The sequence below is a fragment of the Lactuca sativa genome, chromosome 6, assembly GCF_002870075.4.
Source record: "Lactuca sativa cultivar Salinas chromosome 6, Lsat_Salinas_v11, whole genome shotgun sequence".
Taxonomy (NCBI): Eukaryota; Viridiplantae; Streptophyta; class Magnoliopsida; order Asterales; family Asteraceae; genus Lactuca; species Lactuca sativa.
Window position 1 is genome coordinate 130,929,467 of NC_056628.2, and position 24,324 is coordinate 130,953,790.

General features: G+C 36.6%; 1 long non-coding RNA gene and 1 pseudogene across 1 annotated transcript; both read right to left on the bottom strand.

Annotated features, from left to right (window-relative positions):
- Positions 1 to 16,748: 16,748 nt before the first annotated feature.
- Positions 16,749 to 20,656, bottom strand: LOC111880473 (uncharacterized). Its single transcript, XR_006183951.2, has 9 exons — positions 20,415 to 20,656; positions 20,234 to 20,338; positions 20,035 to 20,083; positions 19,863 to 19,924; positions 19,656 to 19,779; positions 18,776 to 19,536; positions 18,066 to 18,679; positions 17,876 to 17,973; positions 16,749 to 17,791 (listed from the first exon to the last, which is right to left on the bottom strand). It is a non-coding gene; the product is annotated as an uncharacterized LOC111880473 (long non-coding RNA).
- Positions 20,657 to 20,915: 259 nt separating this feature from the next.
- LOC111880440 (G-type lectin S-receptor-like serine/threonine-protein kinase B120) lies at positions 20,916 to 23,289 on the bottom strand (annotated as a pseudogene).
- Between the last annotated feature and the right edge of the window lie 1,035 nt (positions 23,290 to 24,324).

Here is a 24,324-nt window from a genome sequence, read left to right on the forward strand (position 1 = left end):
ACTGAGTTTTCAGGGTTTCTCCTGGGATATAATGGAACATGTTGAAATTTTGTCTTAACATATCCTGACTCTCTTTCATGTCTTCAATTCCCTCGTAGACGTGTTCCTTAGTAGTTCCAGCTGGTAAGGTGCATGTTTGAAGTGTTAGAGGTCTTGAGCTCGAATCCTAGCAATCGCAAAAACTCTAATTTTTTTTAAGTATAGGCCACACTCTATGGGCTGAGGTGTTATTGGGCCGTAAAATGTTTCTGGCAGTAAACTCCGGGCCGTAAACTCGGACCGTAAACTGTTTCCAGCCGTAAACTCAGACCATAAACTGTTTCCGGCCGTAAACTCCGGGCCGTAAACTCGGACCGTAAACTGTTTCCGTCCGTAAACTCCGGGCCGTAAACTCGGACCGTAAACTCGGACCGTAAACTGTTTCCGGCCATAAACTCATCAAATGCGAAAAAAACGATGTTTTTCACACTTTTTGCTCCAAAACTCGATCCATAACTCATTTTTATCAAAAACGCAAAGAATAAACCCCCCAAATTTGCCAAGATCTATCCAAAAATGCAAAAATCCTTTCAAAATAAGATCAAATAAGCTCCAGATCTGACAAAATTGACTAATACAATCCAAGCTCTGATACCACTTGTAAGTCCCCATAATGCTTGTGTATCAATCAGATCCGTTTGATGGTGCGGAATCCTAGTCAAACGAATGATGTCAGATCAAATACAAGAGAAGTAGAAAAAGAATAATATGAATCTCAATGTATTGATGAATAGAATGATGATCCTTTACATGAGATTCACACACACTTGTTATTATCTCTAGTTTCTCTCTCTAGAACACCTTAGAATACACACACATAAGCTCCGCTAGACCGTCACTCATCAATCCACTCCTCACCCCTTACACCTATATTTATAGGGAACATGGGCCGTGAATGGGTTTACGACCGTAAACCTGTTCACGGCCGTAAACACCAAGTTGTTTACGGTCCAAGACACAAAAATACATTTCCCTAAAAAAGTAAAGTATAAACCATATTTTTGACCCAATATAAAACTAATTAAGAAAGAAATCCCATAAAGGTTAGTTTATACTATTGTGAGTTCGTATAACCATGCTTGATATGACCTAGTGACCTCTACCATATTCTTCAGGCATCAGACGTTATGACATTTGTCACCTCAGGCATGCCTGCCTAACTGTAGCTAGCAGTTCAGGTGTGGGATAGTCAATGCTGAATAGATCTATTCACAAATATCACGCTCTCCCTCCAGGAGACTCTGGTTATACTATGATAGGATTTAACCTGTACCCCAAAGGTACAATTGAAGAGTTGTCTCACAATCCTATATTAACTAGCTTATGTGTAGTATTATATTCTACTGTACTTGAATCTGAATGTAAGCCTTGTAGAGTAAAAAGAATTATACTTAGATAATTATTTAAGTGATGTACTCTTGCTATCCTGAAGATAGTATAGTATATCATAAACTAAGTATGTCATAGTTTGTATGTTTGTTAATGTATACGCTCTGAATTTGTAACACTGTGCATTGAACTTCCAAACTATACCTATTATAGTTTGCATGTATGTTATCTACTTGGTTCGTGTATTTATCTAAAAACTATGCAATTATGGTTGTATGTTGAAAACTTCCCTTGTGCTCAGTATGTTACAAAAGGGATAAAATATCTAAATATTTTATAAATTGTAGAAATCGTTTGACTGTATCAATTGCACAAGTTTTAAACTTGTTTAAATCCTTTTGTTTTGATTCACAAAATCATTTCTGTTTGGCTTGTATTCCCCCCCCCCCCCCCCCTTGAAAACGTTAAAATTTCATAAAAGCGTAGGGGTATGAACTCACTGTTAGTTGTGTGCAAGCGTCAAATCAACGAACTGGAAATGAAGACCCTCTAGTTGTTGTATGTGGCACTTAACGGAATCCTAATAAAAATTAAATACATATATGTATCTAAATTAGCGATTGATAGATAAAGTGTTAGAAAAACACTTGCTTTCAGTTAAGGAATGTTACCGGGAATTGATGGAATCGGGGAAGATGGGTTTTCAGTCTAAGTCACCACTTAGGGAGGGTTTGCGGCCATGAAGGGGGTTTACGTCCGTGAACTGCCTCTTGAAGGGTTTACGGTCGTGAACCGGTGTACGTCCTTTGAAGATTCGAAGGTTTGAAGGGTGTATGGCCGTAAAATCGAGAACAATGATGTTGGATTCGATGAAAATGCGTTTTAGATGCTCTAAAACAACCTCTAAAGGTGTTTCTTGATGATTTTCGGAAGAAAAGATGTGTTTTTGGTGTTTACGGTTGAGAGATTAGAGAGAGAATGAGGGTGTTTCTGGCCAGAAAGCTGTAAATGAGGGGTAGGGGCTCATATTTATAGGGGATTTCATGGTCGGTGGTGGGGGCCACCTGTCGCTGGCCGTAAACAGGTGTACGGCCGTAAACGAGTTTACGGCCGTAGACATCACTTAGTCGAAAACTATTGATTTTTCAAAGGAAACTCAGGTTTTTCACGTGGTTTTGGTTCCGACTCATAAATATAAAATTCAATTATACAAATAAATGATTTTCCAAACCAAAGGAATTTGACGGAACTCAATGAAATTCAAATTTTATTAATAGAAATTGGCTAATGGCAACGGAAAAAGGTTCAGTGTGTCACACAAATTGAGTCCAACTACGATGAGTATGTTACGTGGTTTAGAAAACCAATTCGATGTAGCATCTAACTTAAGCCGGAAGATTGAAATAAAATATAATCAAAGCGATCAGTAGAGGTATCGCGATAGTTGCTTGTAGCTAGAAAATGCTACCTTTTAAGATGTGTTTATATCACATTGGAACATGAAGGAAGGTATAATATGTTTTGGAAGACTCTAAGAGACCTGAGTCTAAGCATTGCAACATACGATGATAGGTCATTAGAATATGACACATCGTTCCATTGTAGTAATAAAAGAACTTATCTTAAGTTCGTATCCAGTGAGGATTGAGATTGTGAATTAAAGGTCATAATTTGGAGTCTAACATGAGATAGGGAGCAAGTGCAAGATCGAACACCGCCTGCAGTCAAGGAGCCCAAGAGTTAAATAGTTATTCAAAGGAACAAAGAAGTTACGATTATTACCTAGGATGAAGAGATAACTTATGGAGTCATTATACTGCCCTGTTTCGTTGATGATTCTGGGACGTAATAATCCTAAGGGGGAGATAATTGTAACACCTGCAGATCCGGGCTAGTCAATTTAGAGACAATAAGGATCAAAAAGGAGTTTTTGATGCAAGATTACTTAGAAGGATTAATCTTAACCAAGTTGTATAATATATCTCAAGGGTTCTACACATATAAAGAATGCCGAAATCCGAGTTACAACGAATAAGTTATGACCCGTCGAAGTTTTACGGCAAAACCAACACGGCACAGGGAATCGTAAAAAGTGAATTTACGATATAGGACTTTTTAGCCTTAGAAATCTAAACAAAAGTTGTAGTATACATTAAACCGAGAACATACAAAAAAACGCCCAAATCTGACTTCGCATGAGGAGGTTATTAATTTTCTAAGATTTGGCATATAAGTGCACGGCCCGAAACTCGAATTTTAGATCAAGCGGTTTTTGGCCTACGCGACCTAAATGAGAGTTGAAGATCTAATTAATAGGAACTCAATGGTAAAAAGATAGACGAAAACGGAGTCCGTATGTAGAAGTTATGAATTTTATGCGGACATTTAACAGTATAATCTCCTTATACTGTTAAATTTAATATTGGTCGAGAATTAGCCGACAGAGTCAAAATGAAAGTTGTAGTTCTTATTTTTTTTCCTATGCGTGGATACAAAGAATGTCAAAAATGGAGCTCGTATGCGAAAGTTATGAATTTTAGAAATCGGGAAGGAAAATTGCGATGTTGTCGCTCGATTGATGATGTGGCGCAATCCCAGCTGTCCCTTGCTATCCACAGGCCTCGCTTCGGATGGAGACACCTGCCCTCACTACGCATTGCGTACAAGGAGCACCTCACGTTCGGAATCGCTTGGACTCAGATGGACCAAGTCGCACCTACAGGCCTCAGACACGTCTTCGTACGAACCTTGAGCATAACCGAGGAACACCCTGCGTCCGAGGAACGCCTCGTTTAGAACCAAGGAGCGCAACGCGTAGCCAGCAGCCTCCGGCCTATAAAAGGGCTGTGAGACTAGCCGATGTCTCACACATTTTCAACCCCTCTTTCTCTCTCTACATTCTCTCTCTAGCCCATACCCCCCTCCCAAAGCCTAGGTAAACCCCCTAGCACCCGAAGGAAGTGTTGGATAAGGTGTCTAAGTCCATAACTATTTCTGGTAAGTACTTGACCCGACCCGGCATGGTCCATTTGGTTTGCATGGCACCATGCAATTGGATAGACTAAATGAGAGAAATAACTCTTGGAGATTATTAATATATTATAAGTTCTAATATATTAATAATATTATTTGATTAGTTTGATCAAGAATTAACTTAGAATTAATTAAGCGATCAAAAGATAACTAATTAAATATATGGGTTGATTATGTAAATCATCCATATCTTGTATAGTGGACTAAGAGGCTCCATGGATTATCAAGTTGGGTTCCACCCATAGGATGCTCCATGGGAGTTACAAACCCCATGGGTCATGGAAATGAAGAGTCATGACACATTAGGGTTTACATGGTGTAACCCTAGATGTGTCAACACTATATAAGAGTCCCATTCTCCACCAAAATCGGCTACACATATGAAACAAGAGGACTAGGCCGATTTTAAGAAGTGTGTGTTCTCTCAAAAGTCTTTCCAAGAGCATTTGGTGTTGTGTGAAGCATTTGAGGCATCACACTTGGGGTGCTAGGCTCACAAGGTTTCAAGGAACATAAGCAACAACAAGGTAAGTTATTCTATCTTTCATTCAAGTTAAAAATTGTTCCCCATGTATGCTAGATAGGGATATAACCTTGGAATTCAACTTTGCATGATAATTAGACAAACATAGATCCAAGTTTATTAGGGTTACATGTACACTTAGGAAGTGTTAGAATGCTCAAAACCCATCAGTGGTATCAGAGCCTAGGTTTGTTTGTTTGTTATTTGTGCTAAATTGTTGAAAAAAGTCGATATTGTGTAATCTGCCTGATGAACTCGCCGAGTCCATGGGGGAATCGCCGAGTTCATGTGTATCTTCATCCTACTCGCCGAGTAGGTTCGTGCACTCGACGAGTAGGAGCCTCAGAATGCAGATTTTCGACTTTTGTTGCTGGAAATGGACTAGAAACATTACCCTAAATTGTTTTGGTACTTGAAAACTTGTTTTATATGGTGTAATATTCTTGCTAATCCATTTACAATGACAGTTATCAAATTACAAAGTTTTAAGTGTAATTTTTGATTCATGAAAGTGTTCATATTCATGTTCTTGATCTTATGATGTTTAGATGATCATAGGAATTGTTTGTAACCTATTTGGTAGATTAATTCTTGATCATTATGTGTTCTAATGGAGTCCATAACTTGTCCTCAAGTTATGGAAAACCAAAAGTCGCTTTGCTTTAAAACCTTTAAAAGAACACATGGGTTATAAAAATGAAGAGTCTTCATTTTTTAATACCCTAATTAACTCATATGTTACAAGAAATGAAAAGTTTTGAAAGTTTACAAAACTTGCCCTCAAGTTTTGGAATAAGTACAGTCTTGATTAAAACTTTAGTTCCAACCCTTAGAATTTTAAAAGTTAAAATTCAACCCTTATACTTATAATATTATAAGTTAATAATATATATATATATATATATATATATATATATATATATAAATATATATATAAGATCAAAGTCGTCTTACCGCTAGTATGCCTCATTCACGAAGCTAGTCTATAAGGTGGGTATAAGGTTGTTGCCTATAAAATGGCAACTTAATGGGTGTCCACTCTCACCCACCGCTTGCTTGACTGGTGGAGGGTCGTTAGCCGAACGGGTAGGACAAGGACTTATAAATTCTCATTAAAAGTATGATGAATATTATAAAGTAACTAAATGCTTTTATGAAATTTCCAATCTTAGTTACTTTAGGAAAAATGTGAATAAGGTGCTAATCCATGAAATTACACTTTACACTTTGTCTAAGTCGTTGGTGGAGCGTGTGTGGTTAACCGGCACACTAACTTGGACTTAACAAGGTAGGTAAAGGGTGACTTAAGGTTTATCATAGTATCGGTGGAGCGTGTGTGGTTTACCGGCACATCGATTGAGTGATAAAATTTAAGGGTACCAAGTGATTTGCATGGTTATTTCACACCTCGTTTTGTGATCCTCGGTATCCCAGTCACAAAACTTGGAGGGCACACTCGAGATTGAAACATGCCTTTGAAAAGTTCATTGAATCTCAAAAGAATCTAGGAATTTCTAAGAACCAATCAAAAACCTAATATTTAATATTTCGGTTTTCGTGGTGGAAATTGGTGAATCGTCATTCACCTACCTTTCAAATATGTCATAGCTTGGATTACGGCATACCTCTTCTAAGTTATAATATATTGTGATTGGACCTTGCCTTAATATTACATTTGGGTGTTTTATTAAGGACTCTCTTAATATCTAAACTAATCTTGTCCTCTTCCTTCAGATGTCTTCAAACAATGTTGCTTCTGGCTCTAATCCCAATGGCTCCTTTACTCTTATGAACTTGTGTGGGAAAGTCACTTTTGATGGATCCAACTTCAATGAATGGATCAGAAACATCAGGATGATTACCCGCTACGAGGACAAAGAATATGTCCTTGACAAGGAGCTTAGGGAGATTGATGAGACCACTGCAACTCCCCAGGAGATCACTGACTTCCAGGCACATGAAAGGGATGCTACCAAAGTGGCATGCATCATGATGGCCACAATGACAACGGAACTCCAAAAGTCCTATGAGGACTACTACCCTTTTGAAATGCACCAAGATTTGATGGAAGATACCATCAAAGTGCACGACAAGGGAGGTATGAAATCAGTTGTTCCATGATAGCAACCATGATGAAGGACGGGGAATCCGTCATGAGCCACATGCAGAAAATGCAAAGGTATGTGGATTGGTTGTTGAAGCTTAATGTGAACTTCCCTGAGGAGCTTGCAATAGATATCATTTTGCACTCCTTACCATGATGCTATGATCAATTCCGCATGACATATCACATGAATAAGGAAGAGGTCACACTCAGCAAACTTCAGGGTCTTCTCAAGACCGCAGAAACAGGTCTTAAGGGGAAGTCGGTTGTTAACACTCCTACTCCAAACTCCGCTCCGGTTTTGGCAATCGGGAAAAGTTGAGGGAAGAAGAGAAAGAGCTCTTCGAAGGGTACCAAGGCTAGGACCCTTGATGGCTCTTCTTCAAGTGGAACCAAGAAAGGTTTCGTCACTCCTTCTTCTGACCCAAAAGAGGTCGAATGCTTCTATTGCCATGAAAAATCACATTGGAAGCGAAACTGCCCAGAATACCAGCAAGATGTGAAGGATGGGAAAGTTAAACCCAACCATGCGTGTATTTACACTATCTTATCTAATAACTCACCCCATTCAAACTCTTGGGTCCTTGATACTGGTAGTGGTATTCATATCTGTTCTGATTTGCAAGGACTAAGAAGAAGTGAAAATGTGGAGCAAGGAAGAATAAACTTAATCATGGGGAATAGGAAAGCTTTACATGTCACCAAGATTGGAGTTTATACTTTATTGCTAAGTAGTGGGTTTAGTTTAGATTTGAATAAGTGTTGTTATTCGCAAGAAATGGCAAGAAATATTATTTCCCTTCATGCATTGTATAAACAAGGTTTCACATTTTCATTTGATAATGAAGTTGGTTCGATTAATGCTTTCTATAATAATGTTCTTTATTTTAAAGCATTACCTTGTAATGGTGTGTATGAAACAGTATCTGTGGTTGATAACTTAGGAAATAATGTATTGTGTATTGACTCTGTTAATAATAACTTGGACAAAGCATCATTATGGCATTGTCGTCTTGGACATATAAGAAAGAAACGCATAGGCCAACTCCAAAAGGATGGAGTCTTGGAGTCATTTGACCTAAAGTCAGATGATAGTTGCAAATCATACTTGGAAAAATGACCAAGTCACCCTTCACAGGTTCTTGTGAGAGGGGTGAAGGTTTCTTGGATCTTGTACACACGGATGTGTGTGGGCCATTCAAATATGCCACAAGGGATGTTAATCGTTATTATTTGACTTTTACTGATGATTACAGTAGATATGGATATGTCTACTTAATCAAGCATAAGTCAGAGACTTTCGAAAAGTTTAAGGAATTTAAACAGGAAGTCGAGAATCAATTGGGCAGGAACATTAAGATGCTTCGATCCGATCGAGGTGGTGAGTATCTTAGTTCAGAGTTCCTCAACTATCTTATAGAATGTGGGATTGTCTCATAATTGACAACTCCCAGGACACCGCAGTTGAATGGTGTGGCTGAGAGGCGTAATCGAACCTTGTAGGATATGGTTCGTTCCATGCTGAGTCGAGCTTCGCTAATAATCTCATTCTGGGGGTATGCCTTAGAGACTGCCGCCCATATCCTTAATCTAGTCCCTACAAAGAAAGTTTCCAAAACTCGTCATGAGATGTGGACTGGTAAAGTACCCAAACTAGACCACATCAAGATTTAGGGTTGCAAGGCTTTCGTGAGATGCTAGACTCATGATAAGCTCGAACCTCGAAGCGAGAGGTGTATTTTCATCGGCTACCCACAACAATCCTTTGGTTACCTCTTCTACAGACCTAGTGAAAATGTGGTCTTTGTAGCTAGGAGGGCTTTCTTTAGAGAGAGAGAGAGAGAGAGAGAGAGAGAGTTCATAAGCCAAGGAAACAGTGGGAGGCAAGTTGATCTTGAAGAAATTCAAGAGTCAAGCGGGGAACTTCAAACCCTAGCCCTCAACTTGAGGAGGAAACTCTTGTTGAGCCAATTGACAAGTCTGTACCTCTGAGGCGTTCCACAAGGGTTAGGAATGCACCTGAGCATTACTATGGATTCCATATTACTACAGAAGGTGATACACTTATCAGTGATGAGACACTGATAGGTCTGGATGAACCTGACAGTTACGCGGAAGCCATGGCAGGCCCTGAGTCAGCGAAGTGGAAAGAGGCAATGGACAGCGAGATACAGTCCATGTATGACAATCAAGTTTGGAACTTGATTGAGAATGTACCAGGTCGTAAGATAGTAGGGTGCAAATGGATCTTCAAGAAGAAGACCGACATGGATGGTAAAGTACACACTTATAAGGCACGACTGGTTGCAAAGGGTTTCTCACAAACTCCAGGAGTTGATTATGATGAGACCTTTTCTCCAGTGGCCAAGATTAAGTCTATTAGGGTTCTGTTAGCCATAGCTGCATTTCATGACTATGAAATATGGCAAATGGATGTCAAAACCGCTTTCCTTAATGGAAAGTTGGTTGAAGATGTTTACATGAGTCAGCCAGAAGGTTTTATCAGCAACGAGTACCCTAATAGAGTGTGTAAGCTTGAGAAATCTATTTATGGATTAAAGCAAGCACCTCGCAGATGGAATCTTTGCTTTGATGAGAAAGTCAAGGAATTTCGCTTTTCTAAGAGTGAAGATGAATCTTGTGTGTATGTCAAGGCTAGTGGGAGTATAGTTATCTTTTTGGTATTGTATGTGGTTGACATACTACTCATAGGAAATGACATCCCAACTCTGCAGGAAGTTAAGTCCTGGCTTGGGAAGTGTTTCTCTATGAAGAGCCTAGGAGAAGCTACCTATATTCTAGGGATAAGGATCTTGAGAGACCGGAGTAAAAGACTAATTGGACTTAGTCAGAGTACCTACTTGGATAAGGTGCTGAAGAGATTCAACATACAGGACTCCAAGAAAGGAGAGTTACCCATCCAGAGTAATGCCAGATTGAGTAAGACACAAAGCCCGAACACTGAGGCTGAGATAGTAGAAATCAGTCGAATACCTTATGCTTCGGCTGTAGGATCGATCATGTATGCTATGACGTGTACTCGACCTGATGTAGCCTTTGCCCTGAGCATGGTTAGCAGGTATCAGGGGAACCCTGGCAAGGCACACTGGACTGCGGTAAAGAATATCCTCAAGTACCTATGGAGGACTAAGGACTGGGTCCTTACCCTCGGTGGGAGTGATGACTTGAGGGTTGTAGGGTATAGTGATGCTAGCTTTCAGACTGATAGGGATAATTTCCGCTCTCAGTCAGGCTGGGTCTTTACTCTAAACGGAGGAGCAATTTCTTGGAAGAGTTCCAAGCAAGAGACAGTGGCTGATTCAACTTGTGAATTAGAGTATATTGCAGCTAGCGAGGCAGCAAAGGAGGCGATATGGCTGAAGAACTTCATTGGAGACCTTGGAGTTGTACCAGCTATTAAAGAGCCAATGGAAATTTTCTGTGATAATGAAAGCGTTGTTGCCTTAGCCAAGGAACCAAGGGATCACGGGAGATCCAGACTCATCGACAGAAAAATACCATTTTATCAGACATCGAATAGAAGAAGGACTCCTCGTGGCAAAGAGGGTATCATCGGATGAGAATCCAACAGATCCCCTCATGAAGGGACTGGCTCGGGTTAAGCATCTCCAGCATGCTCGGAGCATAGGGCTGAAGGATGATATTAGATTTAGTAGTTAGATAACCTCGAAATTTGTATAGTGTAATTGACATTAGATGATGAATAAAAGGTGGTTTATTTATGAGTAAAGTGTTTCTATCTCTTGTCGATCATTTACTATATTTCTTTTGCATGTTTTGACTTCCAAAATAATTATGTTTGGTATATCATATTATTCAAACCTCCACAGTCGGTCATATGTCGGAAGTAGGTATGAATCAAGACTGTCATGATTGGTTGCAGAGGTCTAAGGTGTTGGACATGGCTACAACAATCATGAGCGCTCATAAGCTCTGAGCATTGGACTCAACCCACGCTCACTGGAATCACTTCATGAAATTTATCTCGAGTGATCGTGAGACGGTAATATCATATAAGTCTTCAAACCTAGAGATATGATTTGTTACTTACGAGTTGGTTATGCATTGATTGTACGAAAACGCATTGATAACTCGATGTTATAAAACGTGCTTTTGTGTATAATTCAATGAGTGGTAGAACAAACATATGAGTCGAAGTTTATCTGTTCCTTCTTGGATTAGAAGCTGATATCTGAGCCCCTCGATGATTTTGTTTTGACCTATGTACCGGGCCCGGTTAGAACTAAGTTGATATGTTCAATTAAGTTCTTTGTCAAACAAATCGGAAATCGAGAAACAAACTGCTGGACAATAAGTAAGACATTGTTCCATGTATTTGTCCGGCTGATATCTAGAACAGAGGATTATATGATCACTTATCTTAAATGGCGTATCAACATCTTCTCAGTTCCGAGAGACCATGAAAGAGCGACGATTGCCGATCGGTTCCTGAAGTACTGTAGTAATAGTTATTAGACTTATCCAAGTGGGAGACTATTGGATAAGGTGTCTAAGTCCATAACTATTTCTGTTAAGTACTTGACCCGACCCAGCATGGTCCATTTAGGTTGCATGGCACCATGCAATTGGATAGACTAAATGAGAGAAATAACACTTAGAGATTATTAATATATTATAAGTTCTAATATATTAATAATATTATTTGATTAGTTTGATCAAGAATTAATTTAGAATTAATTAAGTGATCAAAAGATAACTAATTAAATATATGGGTTGATTATGTAAATCATCCATATCTTGTATAGTGGACTAAGAGGGTCCATGGATTATCAAGTTGGGTTCCACCCATAGGATGCTCCATGGGAGTTACAAACCCATGGGACATGGAAATGAAGAGTCATGACACATTAAGGTTTACATGGTGTAACCCTAGATGTGTCAACACTATATAAGAGTCCCATTCGCCACCAAAATCGTCTACATATATGAAACAAGAGGGCTAGGCCGATTTTAAGAAGTGTGTGTTCTCTCAAAAGTCTTTCCAAGAGCATTTGGTGTTGTGTAAAGCATTTGAGGCATCACACTTGGGGTGCTAGGCTCACAAGGTTTCAAGGAACATCAGCAACAACAAGGTAAGTTATTCTATCTTTCATTCAAGTTAAAAATTGTTCCCCATGTATGCTAGATAGGAATATAACCTTGGAATTCAACTTTGCATGATAATTAGACAAACATAGATCCAAGGTTATTAGGGTTGCATGTACACTTAGGAAGTGTTAGAATGCTCAAAACCCATCAGGAAGCCCCGAGGCTCCCGAAGCCTTGAGAAAAAGATTCTTTCGGCTCTGAAACACTACTCCAAGTGAAGCTCGATTTTCTATAAAACCTGATGTAAGTGAGCTACGCCTACGCTATTCTTAATATAGCTTTATTTAATTATAGTAACGTTATTAGGAACTTATAATAAGTACTTGGACTATTATTGTGAGTTATATAAATGTCATTATAATGTCTTTTTAACCACTCGCGGTACGGGGAATCTAGTTTAAAGGGCCGTATAGGTTTGTTGGATTTCAGAAGTGCTATATGCCAAAATGATCCTACCCTCCGGTGTTTTATGCCTGGCCCTGTCTGTACATAGTGGTTGGAAAATATTGTTTAAACGCTTATATAAAAATAATGATGCTAAGACTAATAATTAGTAGCAATGAATATTAGACGAAAATCTAGTGGTAATGATACTAGGTTTCGTTGAAGGAAAATAAATTAAGAAGCGCAACGCTGCTCGAATATTGAGTCGTCACTTTAACAAGTGAGTGCATAGTTACTTTCATCTTACACATAGATATGAAGTATTTTATATAAACTACATGCTATGTGTGCATATTATATGTAACTTGCTATCTATGATGGATGAACGATTTTATACAAGTTTTATATGATTTAAACTGTATACGTATTTATATCTACATAATATGTTGGGTAAAACATGGGTAGATGAAATATGAGTTGGACGATAAGTTGAGAGGTAATATAGACCATGAGGTAAGGGTGAGAGGTGGACGATGTGAGAAGCCTTTTTCCAAATGTTGGGCCCGTCATCTAGCAGAGTATGGATGACAACCACAGACTATTCAAGACAGTCCAGTGGAACACTATCAGGCTCACAACCTGTAGGTGTTGTGAATGATGTGTTCACCGGTGTACTCTAAAAACCCATTGACATGCATTGTTAGTGGACTCTCGAAAACGATACGGTCAATAAACAAGATAACCCTAGCAGATGTGCCTAACGGACTCTAGCGGCAGAAGTGCCTAATAAAGAACCTCATAACCCCGGTAGATGCGCCTAAAGCACTATACCGGTAGATGCGCCCCATAAAGAATGTCACAATTCTGGCAGTTGCACTTAAGTGATAATATTAGCAGCTGTGCTTGATAGATGTGTGATTAGCAATGATGGATTTTGTGCCTATTCCTTAGGATGATCCTTAGGAATGAATGAACAAGAAATAACTGATTCTTAGGGTAGATCCTTAAGAGTAAATAAGATAATGGGGATGGGTAATTGGGTTAATTGTTTGATGATTAAACATAATAATTATATTATTGTGGGTTGAAAACCCTATGTACTCACCCGGTTTCCCAACCTGACCCACTCAGTTTATTTAAGGAGATATAAATCACTAGTGATAATGAATCTATGTTCTGTTTATGCTTATGTTTCTATATTGACGATGACATCCCAAATATTTTAAAATGAATAAAAATACTTTTCTTTGGAAATGATTTGATAATGTATTTATCATGTTTTATTGGGAACAAATTCCGCAACATTTTTATTAAAAGAGGTACTCTGATTTTTATAAAGCATAAACAAAATCGGTCTATTCTGGTCGTAAAAATGGGGATGTCACAATTTCTTATTTGAACCTGAATACCCACTTGTTCAACAATGTTTTCATCCTTACTTGGTAATTTCACTAAGGAGCTAGTCGATCAGTTCTACCAAATTATCTCAACTCATCTTTCATTGGCTTTTACCAATCTATGGACCCTTTCATCTTCAAGTCATATGGAGAAGATTTTGGTTCCCCATTCACCGTCAACAGCAAGTAACTCACCAATGGAATATATATGACTAGAGGTCTTCTTTCTATAAAATATCTTTAAATGGTATGGTTTCCTAAGTCTACCTCATCTATAACTGTAATTTTAAACTCCCATTATCAACTATCCTCCCACGATCTCCAGATCTACCATACTAAGATGTCATTCTCTGTAACCCCTCAAACACCATTTTATCCTTACCCATGGGTTTCTTCTGTCCTTTAATATCTTCTCCAAGATTTTCATTATAAAAATCAATTTCTTTAAATATGACATTCCTATTTTTGTGGACCCTCCCACTCTAAGCATCCTATAACCCACCTTATTCTAAATCATACACACACACACATATATACATATATATATATATATATATATATATATATATATAGAGAGAGAGAGAGAGAGAGAGAGAGAGAGTTAGGTTCAAATGTGGATTGACATATATTGTGCGGATGTGTGAATAGTGTTATTCTGTGAAAACAAAAAAAAAATATGTTGTTTGATAATATAAATATGTTCAATCTTACATAACTATTTTCATTATCATATATTGTCAATAATTAAATCGTCTACAAGGTTATTATAGAATTTTTATTATTATTCTCATTCTGTCTCAATGTTTTATTGAGTCGTATTCTTTAAGAATGAAAATGAGTGAAAAAAGATGCATGACAACAAAATCGAATAGAATTATTAAGAATGCATGAAAATGGCGATAGTTTTGTCAGGTTGAACGTATTCTCATTACCAAACAACTTATTCTCTTAGTAATTGTCATAGAATTGCACTGTCCACACATCCGCACAATAGTTGTCCATCCACATTATAACCTAGCCATATATATATATATATATATATATATATATATATATATATATATATATAGCACAATGACGTAGAAAACCTAGCTATCAATATAGGCGAAGCATACACATAAACCCAAGCAACAAAATCACTTTGGACCTCCGTTTTGTCATCTACAAATTTACTGTGGATCGAAAAATCAACTAGATGATGGTTCATTAGTCAGCCACTTATAGATCATCTATAAATAAGGTAGCTAATTGTTAGCCAGCCAGTTGATGGTTTGCCAGCTAGCTGATATGATCAACTAGCTATTAATCAGCCGGCTCAAGTCATGTTTAACAAGTGTTTAAATCATGTTGATAATGCATAAGTACTCTATATTCTATCAATAGGCTTACAACTCAAGCTAACAATGAATATGAAATTAGAAGCTTTATATTGTACAATTGTACTTCATATTCTGAACAAGCAATTATACATGTATATACCATTGTAGCAAGTATCAAAAATGGATTTTTACATCCAACAAAACTAAATTATCATATGTAAATTACAGCTTTGACAACATTTCACAAAGAATGATATACTAACACTAGTAGAAAAACAACCTTTTACGACGCTCATTGCACGTCGTAAAACGCTCGGACGATGCGCAAATGCGCGTCAAGGAAGGCCCTGTCATAAAGAGAGACGATGCGTGTTTATGATGCGCATTTATGACACGCAATGCGTATCATTAAAGCCGTTGTCAAGAAAGGCCATGTCATAAATGAAGATGACACACATTTTTGCGTATCGTAATTTTTATTATTTTTTTAAAAAAATTATTTATAGATTTACTAATTTTCAAATTAAATTCGAATTTTCGTGTCATAAACTTTAGCAACCATTTACGATATGCGTATACTACGTGCCTTTACGATACTCTTTTATGCGTAATAAAAAATTATAGAAACACATATATCCCAAAACAATCAATTTCATCCAATAACATCATGTCAAAAAAATGTAATACATTGATATTAAAGTGTACATTGTTATTAAGAGGTTTTCCCTAACTATATAACCTAATTATAAATGGACACCTTCATGTTTGAGTAACTCGTCATTAAGTTGTCTGGAGAAACTCTAAAACCCTTCATGTATCCAAACAATCATCATGTCTCTTAGCTTCAGTATCAACCCTAACTCTTGATCAAGAACAACACGAAAATCCTACATAATTTCCAAATCATAAATCCAATTTGTCAAAAAGAAATACCTAACTAGCAATCTTATTTACTTTGAAAAAGATAAAACAATATGCATATAGATAGCTTCTGATTTTTTACTTCCCTTAAAATGTTAACAGAGGCTAGGGTAAGATACCACTTATCAAAGGGCAAGAAGCAACTAAGCAAGAGAGATTACATTGCATACCAGTTACAAGAAATGGGCCATGTGCATAGAAAAATTTATTGTTTCAAATAAAAAGTGAAGGATTTGCTCATTATTATGACTATAAAAGCAAAGAGTTTACCTTTTGAGCCATGATGTAAGGTCGTTGGGTACGCCAATGAGGTATCACAAGCCTTTGCTCCTTAAAAAGCATCATGAACTACATAGAAGCCATGTCAAATTAAGAGTTAAGCCACATGAATGTGACATTTATCATGCTTTAACTCAAGCATATTAAGAGCTACATTTATCATGCTTTAACCAAGAACTCTAAACACAGAAAGACACTGTGAGCCAAATTCATCCATGTAATGATTGGAACTATCTTTTTCACTTGAACAGTTACCAGAAGCCACAAAACAATCAAATCTACAACCTGTGATGGAATTTTGACAATTTGTTAATTGAACATGACATCAATATAAAATTAACCAAAAAAATTATAAAATAATTATGTTTCAATCAATGAAATTTAAGTACCTTGGCCATCTTCATGCATGCCATAAGATCACCATGAGGTGCTTCTACAACCTATAGAAACAAGTAAAGGTAAGCTACACTCATACACCTAAACATTCACCTTTTAATCTCAATGTAGCCTTCATCAATCAAGTAACATAAAGAACCCAAAAGTTTTATAAGGCCAATCATCCACTCATATGTTAAGGCTTTCGGGTTTTATAACGCTTATCATCCATTTAGATGTTTTATATGGCCTAATATCAAGATAAAGATAAATGCAAGATATAATAGAGCACTTTTATTTATTTGTATCTTATAATGTTTATCATCCATTCAAATGTTAAAACATTCAAAATCTAAAAACTTAATACCATGATTGATATATAATTGCAGTATTGCACTTGTGTCATATATAGAAGAACGGTAAAATGGTCATTTAGTCTCGTTTTCGGTTCAACACAGAAACTTTCAGGATGCCCATAAATTTCTGCATCTTTTTGCGATCTGAACAGCTGAAGATGTTTAATTGAGCTGCTGCTGTTGCTAAAACCTTCCCATCTGATTCCATATGTTATTAAAATACCAAGTCATGATTCATAAAAACATAATATACCCTCGAATATGAAAAATGACATAAAAACACAAATAATATCATCATGAAATCTTTTTTTGTTTAAATTGATTAAGAATTGTTGTGTTGTTATTATTAATATTTATTACCTGTTGTTTTGGGATTCCAACTATTGATGCGACATATTGAGCTGAACTTTTTTTTATCACCAGAAAGTAAGTATACATTGAAGATTTGACTGGTCAAAGATTGAATAACGTGTGCAACATCTTCTCTTATTTGATCTTCAACATAAATAAGACCTGCAAGAACACCATCTATTCCTACATACACCACTGATTGGTTTTTGAACTCTTCCATTTCCACAAATGGGTTTTCATTAACTCCATGCCTGTCATATCACAAATAGCAAGCTAATTTCATCATTTCTTCCTATTATTTACACCATAATATTTCCATTTTTTTCTCATTATACCTCCTAACCCATACCAATGTTCCAACAGAAAGTATCTTCTTCCCAACTGAAGCTACTGCACCAGAACCAGGTTCCTCCATATATGTTCCATCATCAGCCTGCATATCATTAACAAAAAAATCAATCACATTTAAAAAAAAAATAGTGATTTTATTTCGGTAAGGGCGAAAAAGTAATTTTCATAAGGTACCTTTACATTGGGACATTTAGCAACCTTAGCAGCTTCCCGAATAGCTTTTCCAATTGGATGTATTGTATTAGATTCAACAGCAGCAACTAACTTTACTGACGTTTTTATGAATCATATTACCAAGTTGTCCATGTGTTGATTCCGACTGTTCTCATATTTTTAAGTAAATTATCATCATCTCACGAGATGAATTTACTAATCTTTCTATTTTATCATTTATACAAGGTGGACACGCATTGCTCATGGTATCAAAATCTCATTCGTTTCCACACCAAAAAACCTCAAAAGACTACCCTCAATTCCCACAAATCTTTCAACCAACATCAAACTAATCAAAATCATATTACCAAAAGTCAACGGTCTACCTCAAAACTGTGAGGCCACTATTGACATCCAACAAGAAGAAACAGCTTATTTAAAAAAAAGCCCATGACAACTTGCAACAACCAGTTTTATATGAAGTTTCCAAACACCTGGACAACTTGGTAAAAAAGAAAAATTTTGAAAAAGAGGTTCAAGTACACGTCTAACAGTTGTTGCCTCCTTTGCTAAAATGGCCATATTAATTATGAAAGCAAACACTCGACCAATAAGAGGGGTTTTTGTTTGCATCCCTGTAAAATTTTCGAAAACAAAAACTGTTATTAATATAAATCTTTTAATGAGTCATAATAATTTAATATCTATATACATAACAAAACCCCACTTACCCCATGGGAACATCCGTTTGAAAGTTAACAAAATTTGTGATCATCTTGTTTACATCCAATAATGATGATCCATGGTCAGTGTTTGGTGTGTCCATAAAATTCTCCAAGGTTACTGAAACAATCTATTTTTAAAACAAAACAAGATTTTGAATATCAATTCAAATAAAAAAATAGAAAAAATTTCAAGAAAGTTGGCACAAGTGGGCCCTGTTTTATAGTGTTTGTACATACATGCTGTTGAATCATATTATTACTTATTATTACGAAATTGTACAATATTGGTGAAGTGATTGATCCAGATGAATTTACTAATCTTGTCGGTGGTTTCATTGATGGGTTTTGCTCATGGAGCTCCGGTGAAGATTCCCCTTTTCTTTTGGTTCTGGAACTGAAAATACTGAAACACTTCATCATCGGGAAGAAACCAAGAACCCTAAACGGTGAAGTGAGAAAACTGGGGTGAAATTAGGGGATATCAGAGAGATTAATTAGCAACGGAGACAGGTGGGGAAGATTATAGAATGGTGTGGCTTCTTTGTATGTTGAGAACAAACAGGTGGATGATGCTTCTAGATTATTCCGGAAGATTTCTAGCATACAAAAGAGCACCATTACATGTTTAATAGGAACTGAGTATTGAATTTATAGTAACTAACAGATTAAAACAAGTGCAGTTGTAACAAGAATCATCATGATTTTCCTTCATACAGCTTCACGATTATTGTAGTCATCTTTCACAGGTGCTAGTAACGAGCTGATACCTAAAATTAACAAACTTTAAGACAAACATAAAGTTGCAAAATAGAGATGGAACTGGAACCAGAAATATTCACATTGTTTTCTGTGTCAATAAAGAGAAAAAAGCAACTAACTTACTAACCTTCATAATATTCATTCCATCATTCAAAATTTTAAGCTTCTTATTCAGCAAACCACCAACTTGTTCAAGATCTTTTGGGCTTCATCTTTCTAGAAAAGTTCTTCCTGTAAAGAAACATTTCATCCTGCCACCCCACCACATGAACATTAATCACTAAAACTATATAAAAATGAATTTGTTACTTTCTTTCAGAGTGATCAAAATTACCTTGCAATAGAAGAAGTTGACTAGTTATATTTATATACATCACAGATAGCTAAATCACAGCCCTGTTCATGACAAGTAACAAAAAAGGGACATTTGTTTTACATGTTAAAAAGAAAAACTCAATATTTGTGAATTATTTAAGGAAATTAGAAGGGATTGAAGCAAATCTCACATGTTCCCAATTCTTTAACTCCTAAAGGCAACCTCTCTCCATTGGAGACCTGAGAATGAAAGAAGGAAAGAAATTACAGTCATTTTGAAAGAAATTTGAATACAAGAAAAAACCCTTTTTTATTTTATTTTTGAATAGACAAAAAAGCATATGGACACAATTCTCAAAAAAGAAATAAATAAATAAATGCACGACTCACTTTGATGTTGTACAAGGGATGCATTTTATTTAACATGCATTCTTCCACCATCCTCCTTACTTGTTTCAATCGTTTAAATGAACCCATTGAAGCCACTGAGTTTCCCTGTGCATCAACAAATAGAAATAAATTAGGTTTCTAAGTTTTCTTTTTTAACCCAACAAGTTATGCTTATAGGTACCTGAACAATGAAATACCAACATTTAAGGGCATATGGGTATTTCTTGATAGACTTCTAAGTAAAACAATTTATTCCAGTTCCTGTGCAATAGAAGACACACATGCATAGTCTAATGCCCTGGAAGTATGTATAGTGATAGTCTTCTTCTATAGAGAGACTGGTAGAAAATTCAACTACTTGCTCAAAAAAAAAAAGAAGAAAGAAGAAAACATTCACCTAAATGAAAATGAATAACAAACTAACATAAGAACTCCCATAAAATTCAAACCTTGATCAGCATGTATTCTAAAACAGGAGGAAACAAATTGTAAAGATAAAAAGTTGAACCCAAAACAGTGAAATATGTAAGTGTTAAAAGTGAAATATGTAAGGATAAAAAGTTGAACCCAAAAAGGTGAAATATGTAAATGCTAAAATACAGACATGAAAACAAGTTAGCTTTCTAATTTAAGAGTAACGATTTATTTACACTTGTGACAAATTTAGGGTTAATAAAAGCGGACTAATTGAGACAAAATAGTATATCACTATGTGTGGCTAATGAAATTAATCTTAAAGATGACAAATGTATTGTATATCAACCCAATAGAAAAAACATAATCAACAAAAACTTCAACCATATTGTTGATCTCGACTCATTCACCCATGGAAGAGTAAGGTCTACATTGATCCCAATTACAATTGGTACTAAGCTTATCCAGAAACAGAAAGCTAGATAAAACAAGTGATATTGCAAAACTGAACAGAAAAGTAAATTCAAGGAGAAGAGGAAACCTTGCTGGGCTTAGAAGCCCTAATTTGAAAAACACTGAGAGACCAAAGTCGGTAGCTTTCAATAGTGAGTCTTCATCGGTACTCAAGAACAAAAAGCTCTAGGTTTTAAGTGTCAATGGAACACTCCCATCATATGACAATCATCCACCACCGTCACGATCTGTCGGCAGAGGCCAGCTGCCGCATGCTCTGAATGTTGGCCTGTTTGGAGTGGCTAAAGGTATGGCATCATTAAGAAGCATGGAGATCATATCAGATGTTGTTGGGCTATCGACTGCACTCTCTTGTACACATAGAAGGGCAACATGAACAACCCTCAAGAATTGTTGTACAACAAAAGTATTTCCCAATGTAGGATCCTTCAATTCCAATGTATCCCCTTGTTGCCATAACTCCCATGTCTATATCATTAAGAGAATATTATCAATATATTTTTTTTACTCTTTACCAGTAAGTATATTATGTATAAGATGTTAAATGGTGAATTTTGCTATTCTTACATATCCAATATGATTGAAAGTACGGCCAAGATGACCGAAACTGCTATTTCTTCTTCCACTGACGATTTCCAAGATCAAGACTCCAAAGCGGAAGATATCAGACTTGATAGAGAAAGTCCCTTCCATTGCATACTCAGGAGACATATAAACACTGATACAACATGATCGATATGGCATTTCAATAAATTAACCTTCGAAACACATAACTTAATTTTAATTTTGATATTCTAAGTTTGTAACTAAGACAACTTACTATGTTCCTACCACCCTGTTAGTAATTTCCGCGGTCTCATTCTGCTTGAATATTCTTGCCATACCAAAATCAGAAATCTTGGTGTTCATACTCTCATCAAAAAGAATGTTGCTAGCTTTTAGATCTCAATGAATAACTCTCTTTCGTGAGTACTTATGCATGTATAACAACCCTTGAACAATTCCTTCAATTATGTCGAATCGTTTACGCCAATCCAACTTTGTCTTTCCGTTTTCATCTGCTAGACATCAAAAGAAAAGATTCATTTATGAATATAACGATTAAAACCATTATATACATTTATGTTACAAACACTTCATATCAAAGAGGAAGAAATCTAAGCTTTTGTTGGGCATATATTCATATATTAACATCTTTTCTTCACTGTGAATGCAACACCTAAGAACTCGAACAAGATTTGTATGATGGAGTTTAGCAATGAGTACTAGTTCATTCTTGAATTCCACGAGCCCTTGCGTCGATGTTCTCGAAAGCCTTTTGATTGCAATTTCTCGTCCACCACGTAGTCTTCCCTATTTTTATAATTTCATGATATCTCTTTTTTTCAGATTAGAGTTTCAAATGTAAAAACATAACAAGTGCATAAAATTAGTTTAAAGTAACATAGTCTTGTAAATAGGTCCAAAACCACCTTGTCTGCACTTATTCTCAATTCACTGAGAAATCATCAACGATAGCCATGATAGAGGCAATGCTAAATAATAACAAGTCATTTCCTTTCCCACCATTGTTTTCAAGCTGATTTATATCCTTGAAGCTTTCAGAAACTATTAACTCCAGGAAATATCAATCTCTATTCTGTCTCTCATATTCTACAAGCAGAATCAATGACTTAACAAAATATACAACTATATCGTACAAACAAGAGCTAGAATTTTTATCATTGCTAAATTAATACCTTTCCTTTTACTCTTTCTCTTCTTTATATACCATAATATGCCAAAACGTATGATTAACAAAGGAATGACAACGCCCATTAGTATCCATACCCAATTCTTGCTCTTTTCTGTTTTGTTACCTGCATATTGACTTGTTTAGTGTAACGTCTGGTTTCCTGGTATGCGCTTAATTAAGTATTTATATATTTATTTTGAAAGAAGGACTCGACGAGTTGGTAGCCCTGACTTGTCTAGTAGAAGGTAGTTTGTATACGGGGGTTTTAGTGAGCTACTCGACGAGTAGGATAGGCTAGATGAAACCCTAATCTTTAAGATTTGCACCCTATTTAAGCATCATATCTGGCCTCCATTCTAGCCTCGATCACCTCCAAAACCCTAACTTCGAAACCCTAATCATTCATAAGTAATATTGAACTATTTCTTGCCATTGTGAGTGTTATCTGTGCCTTTTGAAGCTTGTGGAAGAAGTAGAAGAGAGAAGACTCAAGAGGGAAGGAGTAGATCCAGGAACTACACTCTATTTGCAACATTTTATGGTAATCAAGTTTCCAACTTGATCATTCTTCTCTTAGATCTATGTGTTTCCATCATATGAAAGTTTTGGTTCAAGAATTTTGGTCCTTGGAGTTGGGACGTCCCAAGTGGCTCATACTTCAGATCTAGGATCTAGGGAGGATTCCATGGCACAAAGGTGCAAACTTTATGACCATGGAAGCCCCATACAAGCATATGAGCAGGTTTATGGGCTTTTTAGCCCTAAAAGACTATGCATGGAAGGAAAGCTCGAAACTTTATGGGTCCAAAAGATGTTAAAACCATAGATCTAGGTTTATATGCGTGGATTTGATACTCTATGACCTTTTGGACAAGATCCATGTCTTATAGGAATTAGGGTTTTGTCTAAACCCTTTTAGAAGAGTTATGGATGGGTAAAGTTCGAAACTTTACCCTTAGAAAGGCCTTTCGAGTAGGTAAACAAACTAAGAACCTTGGATCTAGAAGATAGAGGCTTAATCTGTTAAGTAGGCCAAACAGAAAGAAGGACTCAACGAGTCCATAAGGGAACTCGACAAGTCTGTAAAAGGGCTCGAAGAGTGGATGAGCCAAGTCGCGACTGAACAGCTCAATAGAACTCAGCGAGTTGGTCAACCCAGAATGTTGACTTTGACCGGAGTGTTGACTTTAAATAGGGGTAAAATGGTCATTTTACTCCATGCCTATGAATGAAGAGTTAATAGTTTTTGATTAAGTGTTATTATGGAATTTATAGTCGGAGAGTCGCCGGAGCAGCAGACAGGGATTCCTCACTCATGTTTTCAGCAGTCAGTCATACGAGGTGAGTTCCCTTTCAGTAGGAACGGGTCTAAGGCACCAAGGCCGACCCGTATATGTGATATGTTAGTAGATAAGTATGGATGGGGCCCGATCTCGTAGCAGTCTAGTGTGGGCGGGGCCCGGTTCTC